General features: G+C 37.3%; 1 long non-coding RNA gene across 1 annotated transcript in view; it reads right to left on the reverse strand.

Moving 5' to 3' along the window:
- LOC136839224 (uncharacterized) overlaps positions 1–17,500 on the reverse strand; it is a 528,811-nt gene that overhangs the window by 304,593 nt on the left and 206,718 nt on the right. Inside the window, exon 3 of the long non-coding RNA XR_010853259.1 lies at positions 11,757–11,863. This is a non-coding gene — a long non-coding RNA (uncharacterized lncRNA). The remainder of the gene's footprint in view (positions 1–11,756; positions 11,864–17,500) is intronic.

Here is a 17,500-nt window from a genome sequence, read left to right on the forward strand (position 1 = left end):
AATTATCGTCAGACTGAGAGAGAGAGAGAGAGAGAGAGAGAGAGAGAGAGAGAGAGAGAGAGAGAGAGAGAGAGAACTTGACTCGATTTCGCAATGTTGCAAAAGAGATTTCGGGGTACTACTGGGGACCCGAAAGACTTACTCCTCCCAAGGACAACAAACCCCTAGAACAAGCCACCCCTGTCTCGAACTCTAGACCGAGGCTGCTGTCTGTATAACCGACAGGGGACGGAGACAAAAGAAATTAAACGAGGAAATGAAGATGGAGGAGAGTAGCGAAGGAGGAGGCAAGGAAGAAATCTTTTTGGGGGAGAAAGGTTCTGGATGTTTTACGAATAGGAGAGGATGAAGGCACTTCTTTTAAAATAGGAGAGAGAAGAAGAAGCCAAACATGACTAAAAGCTTTTTAGACTTAGACATTAAATGGGAGAGAGAAGACAGAAGCCAAACATTAGTCTATGATATCAGCTTTAGACTAAAGGCTTTTTAGACTAAGAATTAAATGGGAAAGAGAAGAAAAAGCCAAACATGAGTCTACGATATCAGATCTTGGACTAAGGCTTTTTAGACAAATAGACATTAAATGGGAGAGTGTAGAAGAAGCCAAACATAAGTCTATGATACCAGCTTTTAGACTGAAGGCTTTTTAGACAAAAATAGACATTAAATAGGAGAGAGAAGAAAGAAGCCAAACATGAGTCTACGATATCAGCTTTTAAACTTAAGGCTTTTAAGATTTAAATAGACATTCAAACCATAAAACAAAACGAATATAGTTTTAGACGAAAGGAAAATGAAGAGCTTGTGGTATAGACACACAGCTGTAGAACGGAACGAGCTCGATGAAAGGAAAATAAGAAAAAGTTAGAGGATAAAAGACTGTCGATTTACTCTCCAAAAGAAAAAGACTGGGTAATGATGATGATTGACAAGGAATGGAGAACTGAACAACAAAATGCTAAACCTTTTTTGCGGGAGAAAGTTTCCGGATAAAAACTTTTGGGGTAAAATGGTTTCGGGGAAAGTAGTTCTAAAATGCAACTCCATATTGGTGATTTTGCCTGAGATGAGAAACAAGGTTTTAAAGGTAATGACTGAGAATGATAGAAAACGGAGTCTCTCGTCTCTCTTTCTCTCTCTCATTGTCAGAGTATTTGTCTGTGTCTTTCTAACCCTCTCTCTCATTGTCAAAGTATTTGTCTGTGTCTTTTTAACTCTCTCTCTCTCTCTCTCATTGTCTAATGGTCTGTCTGTCTTTCTCTCTTTCTTTTTCTCCCTTCTCGCCTCTCTCATTGTCTATGTATGTCTGTCTCTTTCTCTCTCTTTCATTATCTATGAGTTTGTATGTCTCTTTCTCTCCATTTCTTTCTCTCTCTCTCTCTCTCTCTCTCTCTCTCTCTCTCTCTCTTTCTCTCCTCTTTCTCTCCCTTTATCTCTCTCCTCTCTTATCTCTCTCTCTCTCTCTCTCTCTCTCTCTCTCTCTCTCTCTCCCGCGGAATAAAGGCCGGTATCAAAGAAGCTATTATCTGGTATCAATTTGGAGGCGAACTATACGACTTCTTTTGTGTTAGCCGCTAATTGCTTTTCTGCAATCTGCAACGTTTTGCATTAGCGACGGAGCACGTTCTGGGATTTATTGGCATTCACGTACTTACAATTACTCGTGGGGTGTTGGTATGATTCAGTTTATGGCAATGAAATTACCAAAGATTATTATTATTATTATTATTATTATTATTATTATTATTATTATTCAGAAGATGAAGCCTATTCATATGGAACAAGCCCACCACAGAGGTCACTGGCTTGAAATTCAACCTTCCCGATAATATTATGGTGCTCATTGCAGAGAAATAACGAAGGCAATGGGAAATACAGACTTATTAAAAGAGAAAAAAATATACAAATTAATATATAAATAGAGAGAAATATAAGTAAGTTATTAATATACAAGAGGAACTGTATTAGGGTAGTAATGCATTGCATCTTCGCTTGAACTTTTGATGTTCCAATTGCACGACATCCTCAGAGAGACTGTTCCACAGTCCAACGGTGTGAGGAATAAAGGACCTCTGGAACTAAGAAGTTCGACAGCGAGGCACATTTACTGCATATTGGTGTTGCTGTTCACAGAGACACTTGATGCTATTGTCTGAGTGTTACTTACATGTTGAGTATAGTATTTTGGTGTTGCTGTTCACAGAGACACTTGATGCTATTTTCTGAGTGTTACTTACATGATGAGTATAGTGTTATAGCCATGATTGTAATACCAACATTTCGTGCTACTAATATTTATTCCTAAGACATCTGCAAAATTGATTTGAAAATACGATAGAAGATAGAATATGGATAAACCTGAGAAGACGAAGAATGTGAATACTTTAATGTTAATGCTGGCAGAAGCAGTCAAAGCAACACATGATAAAAAAAAGAGAGCTCTAAGTCTAAATATAACTTTTTTTTTTCCCTTACGCCTCTGTAAACTCACGAGAGCTGACGAGTGCTGAAACGTGCATGTTTAGTTTATTCCGTGTTCATTTGGAATCTCTTAAGACTCAGCACTTCCTTACAGTGTTGCATTAAGACAAAGGACGAATGATAATTATTGTAAAATTCTTGGAAAGCACTTGTAAGTAGATATGTCGTTTGAATTTAAGATATTTATTTTCCTTACAAAACTTCTATGTTTGTCTATTTTGTTACTCAGAAACTTTATTTTATTTCGTCTTGGTATCCAAACATTCACAGTTTTGTTACCGAATTTAAACCATTCCTCTGTTGAATATAATATATATATATATATATATATATATATATATATATATATATATATATATATATTTATATATATATATACTATATATATATGCATGTATATATACATGTATACATATATCTATAAAAAGGTTAAGTATACCTTAGTTTAACCAAGCCACTGAGCTGATTAACAGCTCTCCTAGGGCTGGCCCGAAGGATTAGACTTATTTCACGCAGCTATGAACCAGTTGGTTACCTAGCAACGGGACTTACAGCTTATTGTGGAATCCGAACCACATTATAGCGAGAAATGAATTTCTATCACCAGAAATAAATTCCTCTAATTCTTCATTGGCCGGTCGGAGAATCGAACGCGGGCCCAGCACAGTGCTAACCGAGAACGACATCGACCGGTCCATAGAGGAACACACACACACACACACACACACACACACACACATATATATATATATATATATATATATATATATATATATATATATAACCGAAGGTGAACAATGTATACTATCTTCCATAGCATTTTCAAAGCAATTATATACGAAATCTTATAAAAATAATCATTACTACGAAGTGCTGGTCTTACACTTACGTCCTCCATACTTTGACTAAAACTCAGTGAACAGCGTCAAGTGTTTCTCTGATAATAATAGCATTAAATTAAATAATAACAAAAGCCCACGAGTAATTGTAAGTACGTGAACGCCAATAAAACCCAGAACGTGCTCCGTCGCTAATGCAAAACGTTGCAGATTGCAGAAAAGCAATTAGCGGCTAACACAAAAGAAGTCGTATAGTTCGCCTCCAAATTGATACCAGATAATAGCTTCTTTGATACCGGCCTTTATTCCGCGAGAGAGAGAGAGAGAGAGAGAGAGAGAGAGAGAGAGAGAGAGAGAGAGAGAGAGAGAGGTTAAAAGGAGACTATCTTTTCGTTGACTGGCAACTGTCAAATCATATGTGATGAGAGAGAGAGAGAGAGAGAGAGAGAGAGAGAGAGAGAGAGAGAGAGAGAGAGTCTCTCTTGTTTGTCTTCGGTGAAATGCGACCACACTTTGATTTCCTGTAACCGCACTGAGAAACACCACTGAAAAGTCACATCCACACAACGGGTAAAACTATATAAAGAGTGAGAACCAACACCTAAAGTAGTTTCGGTAACGGCGTTCATTTCGAAGCCCCAGAAACCGTAGTAATAATCGTAACAATAAAACTCGGAGAAGCAAAGTTTGCTTATATAATATGACAATTATGGGACTAGTTGATAAACTCTCCCTGCAAATGGCCTCGTTTATGCTTAGACTGCGAGTTTGTATGTGTTTATCTTACGAGTGTTTAAAACACTTTTTTTTTGTTAGTAAATATGATCGATGTAAATAGCAAATTCAGACGTGCATTGTCATAAGTCTTCCTTTAGCATTTTCTGCAATGTGTGCTGGCAATAACAGACGCATAGTCTGGCCCATAAAATCGATTAGAGGTTGTTGTCACTATTTGATAAAAACTGCCAATATTTGCCGTGATAGAAACGGGATTTCTAAACTGCTGGAACTGCACGATAAACTGTCAACAATGCTCGAATTCAGTAACTGCAATAACAGAGCAGATTATTAAACAGTACATACTTTTCGTGGCGAGTCTGTTTACAAAATCACGCATAGAACTACAGTACAAATGGCCTCTCCTTAAGTTCTTCACAAAACACTTATATTTTAAGTGGCGGTGAAGGTTTATTAAAATGGCTGGATTCAACTGGCTTTAACTGACTTTCACTACATTGCCTTAAGCCTTTCCGTTTACCTCGGGCTTATGCAATAATAATTCTTTTGTACAAGCTTATTAAAACGTACAAGCTTGAGACTACTGAATTTAACTGGTTGTATCTAGTGTACTTTATCCTGAGCTTTCATTTTATCTCGAGCTCAAATATTAATTCTTTCGTAGTTGTTTATTAAAAAAAATACAAGCTTGAGATTAAAAGACTTCCTATTTCTTTTCCGTAGGATTATGATACCACATTTTTATGAGACTAAGTCTTACACGCGGAGCTCATGATATACAGACTGCCGTGCTTAGACCTAATGGGATACTTGTCCTTAATGGAGGTTGATACACTAAGGCTTGACAAAGAACGCACCTCTGCAGAAGCCTGAGAAAAGATGGCCATTTCTCTCTCTCTCTCTCCCTTATTACTGGCAATGTGTTAGTTATTTACTGTTAAGGATACAATCCTATAAGTCCTCTCTCTCTCTCTCTCTCTCTCTCTCTCTCTCTCTCTCTCTCTCTCTCTCTCTCTCTCTCTCTCTCTCTCCTCGTAAAGGATACAATCACTTTTTTAACTCTCTCATGAAGGGTGCAATCACCTTTTTATTTTTTTTCTCTCTCGCTCACTTTTATTACATTAATTTGTTAGTTTCTTAGTTACCGTAAAAGATACAATCTCTTTATAACTTCTCTCTCTCTCTCTCTCTCTCTCTCTCTCTCTCTCTCTCTCTCTCTCAATCAGGGAAAATCGAGATTTCCTACGAATGTCTACGTGAACTGTTATTTAGGTTTTCATAATTTCTTTAAGTTCTTCACGATATCTTTTTCTTTAAATAAACACCAAGCTGATATTAGTATTTATTTTTAGTTATATCATTCATCAAGTATCTCGTAAAGATTTTATATCCACAATTACTGTAAAAAAACATTCGCCAAAAAGCCTTAGACTACTATATACTAACATTTTCTCTGGAAAAAGTTTTAAAATGTGTTATGATGAAGCTATTTTCACCAACTTTTGGCAAATGATACGAAGCCGAGTTTTAACTGCCCCTCTATAGAACTGACTTTGGATCGAATGAACATTTGGCAAAACTTAAGTCTTTGGCAGATTCAATGAAAACTGTATTTAAAGAGAGTCTAAAGGTATACAGCATATTTAAAGAATTTGCATCTTGAGTAACGTAAATACATGAAAATATTAAGAAAAGGAAGTTCCTAGTTCTTCGAACATTCCTGTAAAAGAACGACCCGGCCAAAATTACAGGTCAGACTAGGCAACTGGAAATAGACATTTTGTCCGGACGATCAAAGAGGGGTTCAAAGTTGCTGTTTCCTAGAGCACTACCTTTCCTTTCTTATCCGGCCGTTTCCTTTATCCGGTCGTTTTCTTATCCGGTCTCTGGAGGTTAGGCTGAGAGAGGCAATAGACGGAATATGCTTATTTTATTTAGAACAATGTTACTCCTGGGAGCAATAGATCGGAAATCATATGCCTCTACTATAATACTGTTACACTCTTCCGCTGGGAATAACCGCTCGGCTTCTCTCTCTCTCTCTCTCTCTCTCTCTCTCTCTCTCTCTCTCTCTCTCTCTAGTTACTGGCCTGGAAGAGCAAGTGGTAGGATGTTAGGTTCTCAACTAAGTAGACCTATCTTTGCTCCCGGGAGGTAAATGGAACAATATAGGCCTATATTTCCTTACGACCAAGTGTGCCTCTGATGACACTGTACCTGGATGTTAATGAACTGTTATGGGTTGTAACATGTATGGAGAGAGAGAGAGAGAGAGAGAGAGAGAGAGAGAGAGAGACATAAGTGATCAGTAATCCGCCAATATGTATACTTCTATATCATTATTGAAAAACAAGGAAGGACTGAAGCCATTCATTTGATATTCAAGTTTATCTCTTCTTAGAATAATTGAGGGTTCTCTCTCTCTCTCTCTCTCTCATACACACACACACACACCTTCAAGTTGCGCAACATTAGACCTTAAGTCAACCATCTTCATCATCATCATCATCTACATTTCTCTCTCTCTCTCTCTCTCACCTTAAAGTTGCATAACATCAGACCTTAAATCAACAATCTTCATCATCATCATCATCATCCCCATCTTCTCGAAAACGAAAGGAGGGTAAGATGAAGACAGTGCCCATACGCTGTAGGGAAATGTCCCTCGACGGGGAAGTTACGTCGGCACAACTTATACTCTCCCCCCACCCCCCCGTCCCCTTCGGAGGAAGGAGTTTTGTTCTGTTTACCTCCGGAGTGACAAACTCTTCATCTGGGAGCCATCGCCTACACACCGATAGCTCCCCTTCGTGCTCTCACGGTGATCGTGGATAAAAATTCCGCGTGTGAGGCGCGGAAGCGGCGTATCTTGTATGCGGAATTGCTGCCATCTCAAGGGATCTTTTAGTTCAGGAACAACAAAATTCACAGGAAGAGGAGGAGGATGATGGCTCTCTGAGATTATGGATAGAGGGATAAAGTTTCTTTGTTTTAATTTGATTTGTCAAATAAAGGTTATTATTATCATGAGATTTAGCAGAAGTTGTAGTGGTCATACTGGTTTTCATGCTACCGTGGACCTTTCTTCAAGGTTCAGGAACAACATAATTCAGAAGAAAAGGATGCTGATGGCTCTCTGAGATGGCTCTCTGAGATTGCAGATAGATGCCTAAGGTTCCCGTTTTTTCTTTCTCATTTGTTAAACAAAAAGGGTTTTATCATCACGAGCTTTAGCAGAAGTAGTGGCTATAGGACTAGGTGTAGTTGGATTTAGTCCGTGGAACCTACTTAACGGTTCACATTTAATCTACTTTTTTTTTGCTAAGGTTTCCGTGTTTATTTTTTTCATTTATTAAACAAAATGGCTGTTTTTATCAAGAGTTTTAGCAAAAATAGTATTTATAGGACTAGAGGTAGTTGTAATACTCGTACTGCTGTGGAGCCCACCTAGTAATTTACTATTAATCTACTTTTACCCTTTTCTGTCCTGATTTTCACCAAATCATATTCCGATATTAGGCCTAACGAAATTACACATTATATTAGCAGTGATTTTCACCATCACGAAACAAAATTAGTTTACAACTTCTACGGTCTGAAAGAAACAGAGCACATAAAAAAAATCATTTTCACAATTATAATTGTAAAACACCAACTGATGCTGCAATCAGCTGTTTTAATGACCGTTTCTCCCATTCTCACCCTACACTATTAAGATCTTTATCTGCAAGGTTTATTGTTCTTTTTAAGAGTTACTAATGGTAATGGCGTTAGCTTCAAACTTCCTTCTTTTGTATAGTCCAAACTTTTTGGCTCAGTGTAGATAAAATTTTATCATTGCTAATTTCTCGAAATATACTCTTGTTAACTCCAGATGCATAAGAATTACGAAGGATATTCACGAACAATGCACAAAACATAGGCCTATTTACATGTAATGTATCAATTTGTTCCTTTATTTGTGACTTTGTTCACCCTCACATTGCTTTTCTCGACCTTCTATCTAGATAAAATGTTTGGAATACCGAGGAAAAAAAACTGACAAATAATGAAATTTTATGTAAAAATGTCATTATCAACCAAACTAAAACAGAACACAACAGTAGGCCTATGAAAATGATTCAAGAGTTTCTTGGCCCAATACAGCGTCCACACAATAGTCACAACATTTCACGCCTCCTGTATAAACCAAACAGCCTCGCTGACATTATACAGAATGTCTACAGAATTAAGTGAGCGACTGAGCCGGTAAAGGGAAAAAGGAAAAAAAAAAAAGTATAAACAGTACACGGTCGTTCATCATCCCTGAATGATATACGATTCAATAAACACGGAGAATCCTAGATAAGGGGAAAAGAGGAATGTTGAATTATGTTCTCTAGGCCTATGGGATGTGACTTGATCGAATTATCAGGAGTCAGGACACTCTCTCTCGTCTCTCTTTCCCTTTCTCTAGCTTTTCTTCCTCTCTCTCTCTCTCTCTACTCTTGCTTACCAAAGTTTGCATTTGTAACTGCTGGTATTTAAAGATTTACTGAATCTCTCTCTCTTCCTCTTGTATACCATAGTTTGTATTTGTAACTACTGATATTCCAGGATTCACTAGTTCCTCGTTGGGAGAGTCGGTAGTGTTGTCGGCTAGCACTCGCTAGGCCCGAGTTCGAGTCTCCGGCCGGCTAATGAAGAATTAAAGGAATTTATTTCTGGTGACAGAAATTCATTTCTCGCTATAATGTGGTTCGGATTCCACAATAAGCTGTAGGTCCCGTTGCTAGGTAACAAAATGGTTCTTAGCCACGTAAAATAAGTCTAATCCTTCGGGCCAGCCCTAGGAGAGCTTTTAATCAGCTCAGTGGCCTGGTAAAACTAAGGTATACTTAACTTAAAGATTCACCGAATCTCTCTCTCTCTTTCTCAGCAGTTTCCTAAAATCTTATTAATAACCTTCCCCACATCTCTCTCTCTCTCTCTCTCTCTCTCTCTCTCTCTCTCTCTCTCTCTCTTCATCTTGTATACCATAGTTTGTATTTGAAACTATCGGTATTTAAAGATTCACTGAATCTCTCTCTCTCTCTTGTATACTAGTTTGTATTTGTAACTATTGATATTTAAAGATTCACCGAATCTCTCTCTCTCTCTCCTCCTGTATACTGGTTTGTATTTGTAACTACTAGTATTTAAAGATTCACTGAATCTCTCTCTCTCTCTCTCTGAGCCATATCGCAGAAGGGAATCAGAAAATCTCGCACGATTCCCATACTGACAAGAGGCCTCGATCTATCATCATACCTCCCTGACATTATAGGCCTATATAGGCCTTTCTCGTCGGAATCGACGATGATTCTTGTAAAAGAATGTGTTTATGAGGGACTGCATATGTGCGTATGTTCTCCCTTGTAGTTGACTGTCTTTATATTCTCTGCATAAAGCGTAAAACGTATAAAAAACGCGATAAGTCATTTGGAAACCATACGCCACTCTAGGTTGACAACAATGTGATAAGTCATTTGGGTCCCATACGCAACTCTAGGCCGAAAACAAGGAATCTTCCAAAGGTTTTTTCTTATATATATTACACGTCAGAGAACCCTGGCGTTTCCAATAAGTGGGTTGACACCTTCCTGCCCAAAAAGCCATCATCATCATCGCCACCATCAGACATCCGACACATAACTCACGGAAGAAAAGAATGTCTTCCTCGGCCGTAAACTACTGGTTGACCCCAAGATGTTCCCGCCTTTCCTTTTTAGACGTCTGTGGACCGAATAAGAGGAGGTACTTCCTGTCTTTCTCTTATTTGTTTCAGGAGTTTTATTCCAACCTTTTTGATAGGGTATGAATTTGCTTATTTTATGGATCAGGATAGGCTTCTTTCCCCTTAATAAGTGCTGAGAAGTAAGCGGCAACACTGCAGCTTATACCAAAAAATGGTCATTTTTTTTTTTACCAAAAAGTATTTTATCTTTAAGGAACCAGCGCAAGCCCTTGAAATAGACCTCATACAGGGGAAAAAAAACAGACTATACAAAATCACAACAGAATGATTTCTGCTGTGCTCAAGGACTTTACAGGAAGTGATAACGGAAATCGGCACTCAATTAACAATGAGATATTTGGCTTTGATTTAATTAGGCATGTGTTAAACGTGTAAACTTGGCCTAATGGTGGACAAAAGATGCATCGGTAATTATAAATAAAGTAAAATATCAAATAGTTATTGAATTTAAGGTGATTCGAACAAAGGTCTACCTTCGTTTTCAATTGTTTTAAGTTTTATCCTCAATTTATTACGCCGTAGATGGGGTTTAAAATACTGTCACCACTATTTATGACAATAACGGGTAGGGGGGAGGGGTTATGGAGAGCAAATACACACACGCGCACGCACACAGAAAGCACTCTTATAACAAAAACGAAGGCGAGTAACACTGATTTCACCAACTAGAAGCGTGTGGCAGTAAGGTGAGCAGCAGTGAGTCTAAAACCTGATAGTTCCTGTCTTAATCTAATCTAAACCCCACGGAAAATTGTTAAGACCACTTACTCAGCGAAAACTAAGCACCCAAGGACTCCTCTCCAACATCCCCCCCTCCCCTTAACTTTCTCGAGTTATTATCCTCAGCGTAGTAACTACTTTCATTAGTGCTACGAAGCATAGCCTAGGCCTAGCCTTAAGCTAGCCATACACGATAGAGACTGGCACGGCGGGCCGTCACGGCGGTAAGACCCCTAAGGATTGCCCATACACGATGGAGACAGGATTTCAAGAGGTCCTGACTTTTCTAAGCTCTTTTCGAAAAGATCCTCTGAATGAGGAAATTTTAGCTTTCACAAAATCTACGTCTGCGTTCTCATCAATTTTCTTGCAGACCTCTAATAACTCTTCATAGGCAGCCTGCTTTTAGATTTATTAAAATAATATTCACTTTTTACCTTCCATAAACACGGATGAAGTCTATAAAGTTCAATGAATTCAGTAACAAAATCTTGAGTTAAATATTTGGTTGCCTGCGACATACTTGAGAAGTTGCAATGAGGACACTGCTTAAAACGATATGTATGGAGGCCAATCTTCGTCCTACGGGTGAATAACATTCAGTCTCAGGTATCATACTTGTTTCATTCTTGAGGATGGTCAGGACTCTGGGAGGCTAATCTCTTCCCACACACGTTAGGGACTTGCGCGGCGAGTCAGCAAATTGCAACGGGACAGGACAGGATTTTCAACATGCTGAAAGGATGGCGAGCCAAGACAAGCCCGACGAGACTGGCTTTTTTCCCCCCATACACCATAAAGACTGGACCGATGCGGGACAATCCCCTTGAAATTGACGGGCCAGTCTCTATCGTGTATGGCCAGCTTTACACAAACAGTTGCATTTCAAGGGGGCATGGCTGTAATGTGGATGAAGATCTTTCTGTGCGCCATTGCCGTTGAGAAATGTCTAATATACCATCAAATTTACAGGGAAACAGAAGTATTTCATGCTATTTCACGTCGAGAGGCAGGCTGTTTCACATATTTCACCAAGCAATATCCTGCGGCAGATAGCTATACAGTTGTGGAGTGGTCTAAGCACATATAATGAACCTAAACCAGACTAAAATTAGTGTCTTTAACGGATCGTTGGTGCCTGTCTTAGTGATAGGCTTAGTTACCATAAACCCCTAAACTAAGCCTTAAACATAATCACATACCTGATGCATAGGCCTAGACTAAGCCTACAGAGTAGACGGGTAGCAGGTCTTCAGATGGACGCTGCGTAGTGTTTAGACCATTTCGCTTAGTGTATTCATCGTCATTTCTGAGAAATATATGAGAAAACATAACCTCGTTACTTCAGTGCACTTTGTAAAAGTTAGAAAAAAAAATTACGCTAGAGCGTTCTCTTTGCTAAAAAATGCAACAAAACGTGCAGGATATGCCTACCACTTTTCAGTACATGTTGGATTGCTTTATAAACTAGCTCATTAAACGATTCGACCATCTCTTAGGCCTATAACCGCTGGTGGCTGCACTTCAATTGGATGTAGGCTTGTTACTTTGCAAATGATCCAAAGTTAAACTTCATTTGCACTGACGTGTATGAATTAAGAGGGGTTGGAAAAAGTTTATAGGCTTTTAGCAGCCTTCATTTTCTATAAATCATTCATAATAAGGTGTAGATTTATTGTGCATTACCTAAAATTTACATTTAAAATACTATAACCTGTTGTTTTAATGCACTCCTTTAATGCTTTATTTAACGGAAATTAATCTTCAAAATACAATAGTCTGAGTTTAATTTTAATTTAGATATCCTTACAAATAAACGCACCGCGTTTTCTATCGTCCGTCCCCAGTACGTTTTCTCTTTAATAGGTCTAACACTAACGAACTTAAATTTCTTCTATTTTCCAGCTTCTACAATGAATTCCAACGAATTTTTATTAATTTACATTATAACCGACACTCCAAGGTGCTGACAGGAAGAAATAAGTCAAAATCACTACGGAAATCTTACATATATGCTGCCGAAAGCATTTAAGAGTGGATAACACGAATCAATATTACCTGTAGCCTAAAAGTTTCGGAACGAAATTTTTGAAAAAAACGAACCTGTTTGTTCAAGAGGAGACTAATATTTAAGGGTACTCGAAGAAGAAGAAGAAGAAGAGGAAGAAGAAACAGGAGGAGGAGGAGGAGGAGGAAGGTTTTATAAGAAGACTAATCTAGAAATAAAAGAGGGTGCTGACACAGACGGAGTCTAAATCAATATCCTTATTGTGAATATCTTCTATGGCTGACTTATCTCTTCTTCTCTAGACTATAACCTCTTATACTAACCACAGATTACATCATCGGTGACAATGACTCTCTCTTAAAAAGTAGTTGCGTTGTTTTCTTCGAGTGTCTTATTATTCTTCCCGTTACAAGTACCTCGGAAGAATGAACTTTTTTTTTTTTTGGAAAGGTTATCACCAGCTCAGTAGACTCGCGTATTTATTTTTGTGTTTTTTAATTTTTTTTAATGTTCCTCACGTAAGCCGACCTATCTTTATTTATTTGATAATTTTTGAAATCCAGCACCCCCAACAAATCGTTCACTTTTTACATTTTAAAAAATCTTTGTTTCAATAACAATTATCAAAACCAGAATTTCAATGATCACTAAAAAAAAACTATACTTGGTTTAATATAAACACAATGACAAATACAATTTTGTGTTTTATAACAAAACTATCAAAAATATCTTTTATATCATAACAACTAATATCACCACACCAAAACATGCTGTACTTAATTAAAACACTGGCGAATAACAGTTTTCAATGTCTGAAAAACAAAGAGTACATCTACATATATATATATATATATTAACTTTATCACATACACAATTGTTCTGTGCATTAGTAGAATTACTAAAAGGACCTCATTCAAACTGGATGGTATCTAATGGAGTTTTTATTCAAAAAGTTACAAGCTTTCTTGGACAAACAGTCCACATTATCAAGTATCCGTACAATGAGCAGACGCTGTTGTTGTTGTTGTATTGTATTAAGCCTACTCTTGTGTTGGCACGGGCCTTTCCCTTGTTTGGCCCGTAGGTGATCTGAAAAATTCAGAAGGTCATTTGTTATAGGAAATTTGAAAGAGATTTAGTAGTAGAGACAGTTGTGGATGGAGGAAGGATGATGGTTGTAGTGGGAGGGGGCCATCATGTCACGGATAGTAGTAGTTTGAAGATGTAAGGCCTTTGAAAAAAAATAGAAACATTGCAGGTGGGGTTGTCCAACCCTTTAAACCCTAGAGTCCCTGCAGAGTATTCTTAGTGGCAGAGTAGTTCAGTTGGAATAAGACAGAGATGATGTGTATAGGGCCTTACGGTGAGGGGATGGGATGAGTTGAGGAGGATGATGGTGGTAGTTAAAGAGGGCCATCTTGGTTTGTTTGTAGTGGTAGTATGAAAGTACATATTGAGTGAGTTGGTGGCCAGTGCCACTCTGAACACACTTAACATTACATTACTTAATTCAGCTAGAGAGTAGAAAGTGAGAAGTTTGAGTATTCTCATTGCTTTGTTCTATCTATATATAACCAGGAAATGGTGAATTCCGCGAAAAACCAATTTGGTAACTCATTCATCCCCCTCACATCTAAATCGTGAAAGTCTGTCCCCGTCAGGTTTTCCTGAGTCATTCAATTTGCAGCTTTTCAAGAGGCTAATGAATGAGACAACACCTGAGAAAGCAAGGGGCCGAGCTTAATGTGGGCATAGTATTGCCTGTCTAGGTCTCTTAGCTTTAAAAAAATAAGTAACGGCTAGGTACTTACCTTGAGGCAGCGCTTGTAATTTACAGGCTTTCTCTGCTGTTTAAGCAATAAACGTGAGATATATGTTTACCTATTTTTGGTTAATTAGGTGTTAGGTTATCTATGACCCTTCAAAAGACAACAGGAAAGCAAAATACACTAAACAACGCTCCTGAAACTTCTCCCGGGGACGAGATGCCTTAGTCTGCTGAATGGTCATTAATAATATCATCATTTGCCTTTAAGATATTGGTAAGAATTAGAACAAAAGTGTTTACTTCAAATATTAGCAATTAATTTTGCCGTGAATCGCCACAGGACATTCTCGGGTTATTTTCCCCAACCCTTCTTTTGACATGTACAAGAGCTACGTCCACAGGTTTATCATGTATATGAAGGAGAGTATTAATGACAGTAGTATTTAGTAGTACCAGTAGTGGTAGTAATGGTGCAAGTGATACTGGTGATAGCAGTAGTGATGATAATACTAATGACAGTTACAGTGATAGTAGCATTAGTGATACTAGCAGTCATAATAGTGTTAATGACAGCAGCAGTTATGTATTTTCCATTTGTATAAGTTTTGGTAATAGTACTGATGGCAGCTTTAATGGTATTAGCTTATGTTTCACTAGTAGCGATGATGGTAGTGCTGCTGATAGTGTACGTAATTAACAATTACCATTACTAGTACTACTTTCATTGTTACCACTTACTACTTAGATTAGCCAGCCTTGTGTTGGCACGGGCTCTTGCTCTACAGTAGCCAGTATATTACCACTTGATAAGAAGAATGTTGAATCCGCGAGACAAGCTAAGGTGTACATCCAAGAGATCAGGCAAAACAATCGAAGTATTTATGTCCATTTTAGGTTTACAGCAAAATGATAAACTGCTGTAAAAATTTACATATGTTCATGTACCCTACCCAGTCTCTATAAAAACAAGCATAGTTCCCCGAAATAATCATTGTGAAAGTTTTTACCAAAGTAAAAAGTTTATATATCTTTCTAAGGGAAATTTGTAAGCAACAATTTCTAATATATTTGATAATTCATAAGAATTAACCAGAAAACTCACGCAAACACGTTTGAGAAACAGTATATATGCATATTTAATATATATATACTGTATATATATATATATATATATATATATATATATATATATATATATATATATATATATATATATATATATATATACTTATTCACTAATGGTTGACAATATTGTATCTGCTCAAAACAAAGCCAGGATGTCAGCATGCAAATACTTAGTGATGATTAGTGCACTCTCAACAGATTCTTGCGATACCTGAAATTGCATGATTTTTAAACCTTGTTTATTATTTTAAAGTTTATCAACGGAAGAAGGTTAATTTCTGTACGAGTAGACCTAGTACTAGTTTTAGGATATAGCCTACCTGTATTCAGAAGCTATTATATATATATATATATATATATATATATATATATATATATATATATATATATATATATATATATATATATATATATGTATAGTTCACTTTCATGTATGCTCAATGTCATTATTAATAATGCATAATTGCACCATGCAGAACTTTGTTATTTCATCAATAATCACCAATAGACTAATGCAAATACTCAACCTAGACTGGCGAGTCAGTACATAACTGGTGTGCAATTATTTTTATATTCTAAATAAGATTTTGCAATGCCTAGAAATAAATAGATTTCCTCAACTTTACCATATCAACGACAGAAGTATATTTCGTTTCGAGTCACGATTAGAAGTATAAATAGTGCAGCTATAGTCTGACTACGGCGGCATGAGACTCATGAGATTCGAACAAGGCCATATTAATTAATGTACACCATAACCTCCTCAAATCACTCACGTTTATTTTCAAAGGACCCCTTTCAAGAAATCTTACTGCGTATTCTCATTCTCGCCCTACTTCTCTGCAGTTTTTCGTCGCGGCTGCAGCAACCACGAGAAAACATCAGCTCTAATGGCCATGCTCGAATCTCTCTCATCCCATCGCAGACAGACTAGCTTTAGGATAGAGCCTAATTGCACTCAAAAGATACGGTACACATTTCATCCATGTTAAATTCCATTACTAATATCGTGTTCGTACAAAAAAAGCAAAAATGCTCGATATGATTTCGTTGTCAATCGCTAACGAGTGACTTTTCTCAGAACCGAATTGAACAGGGAAGTTTAACCGATATTTTACTAGAATTCACACGAGCTACACGACTTGAAACTCAATATCTTATTGACAAAGTACCTGTTCAAGTTTGAGATATCACGTAAGTTTATTCCATTATTAATAATGTTTCATAAAAGCTTATTAATGAATGGGTTAAATATATGAAAATATGATTGCCTTACCTCACAGAGGTAGGATATCGGGGAAATAGGTCACAGACAACAAAGTTTCTGCCTCGTCAAATTTTCCGCCACTCTCTCCAGGCAGTCAGTGAGTGATGACCCAATTCCAAATGTAATTCATTATCAGTAAACCATTCATAAATGTAGAAACGGTTAAAAACCTCAAATACAAAATTTTAGTATAAAAATTTCATTCTGCAAGTGCTATTTTCCTTTCTTGCCATGTGAATATACACGGCGGAAAAAATTTTCCGCCATTTCCGTCATCTTCGAAGCGTGACGTCATCATCCGTTTCTCGGACGAATTTCCGCCAAAATCCAGCACTGGTTGATGCCTTGATGAATTTTTGACAATTACTGACCAGAATGATAATTACTGACATCACAGCGTGGTACTACGCTCATACTGGTCTATTCTGGTGCATCTGCCAGTAGCACAAATTGGCAACACTGCGGTTTCTGAATCTATGTCACTCCAACATATCGTTGCTATTTTTGTCATCATTTTCTTTTTAACATTGTTATTTTGCTCAGGGCATGTTGTATTATGTTGTAATTTGTTTAGGACAAAACAGAGACTTTAAATGCTTGGGGAATCTACTGAAAAGCTTCACAGTTATTACAGTTTTGTTGCTTTAAGTGCTAAGACCGTTGGCACATACGAATGTTTTTCATTTTAGGTTTACACAAGGGATGGAAAAATATCATTCAACCACATTTGAAGAAATATTCCCTTAATTTATATGAAACGAAAGGATAAACGGTATTG

This window comes from Macrobrachium rosenbergii, chromosome 6 (assembly GCF_040412425.1).
Source record: "Macrobrachium rosenbergii isolate ZJJX-2024 chromosome 6, ASM4041242v1, whole genome shotgun sequence".
Classification (NCBI taxonomy): domain Eukaryota; kingdom Metazoa; phylum Arthropoda; class Malacostraca; order Decapoda; family Palaemonidae; genus Macrobrachium; species Macrobrachium rosenbergii.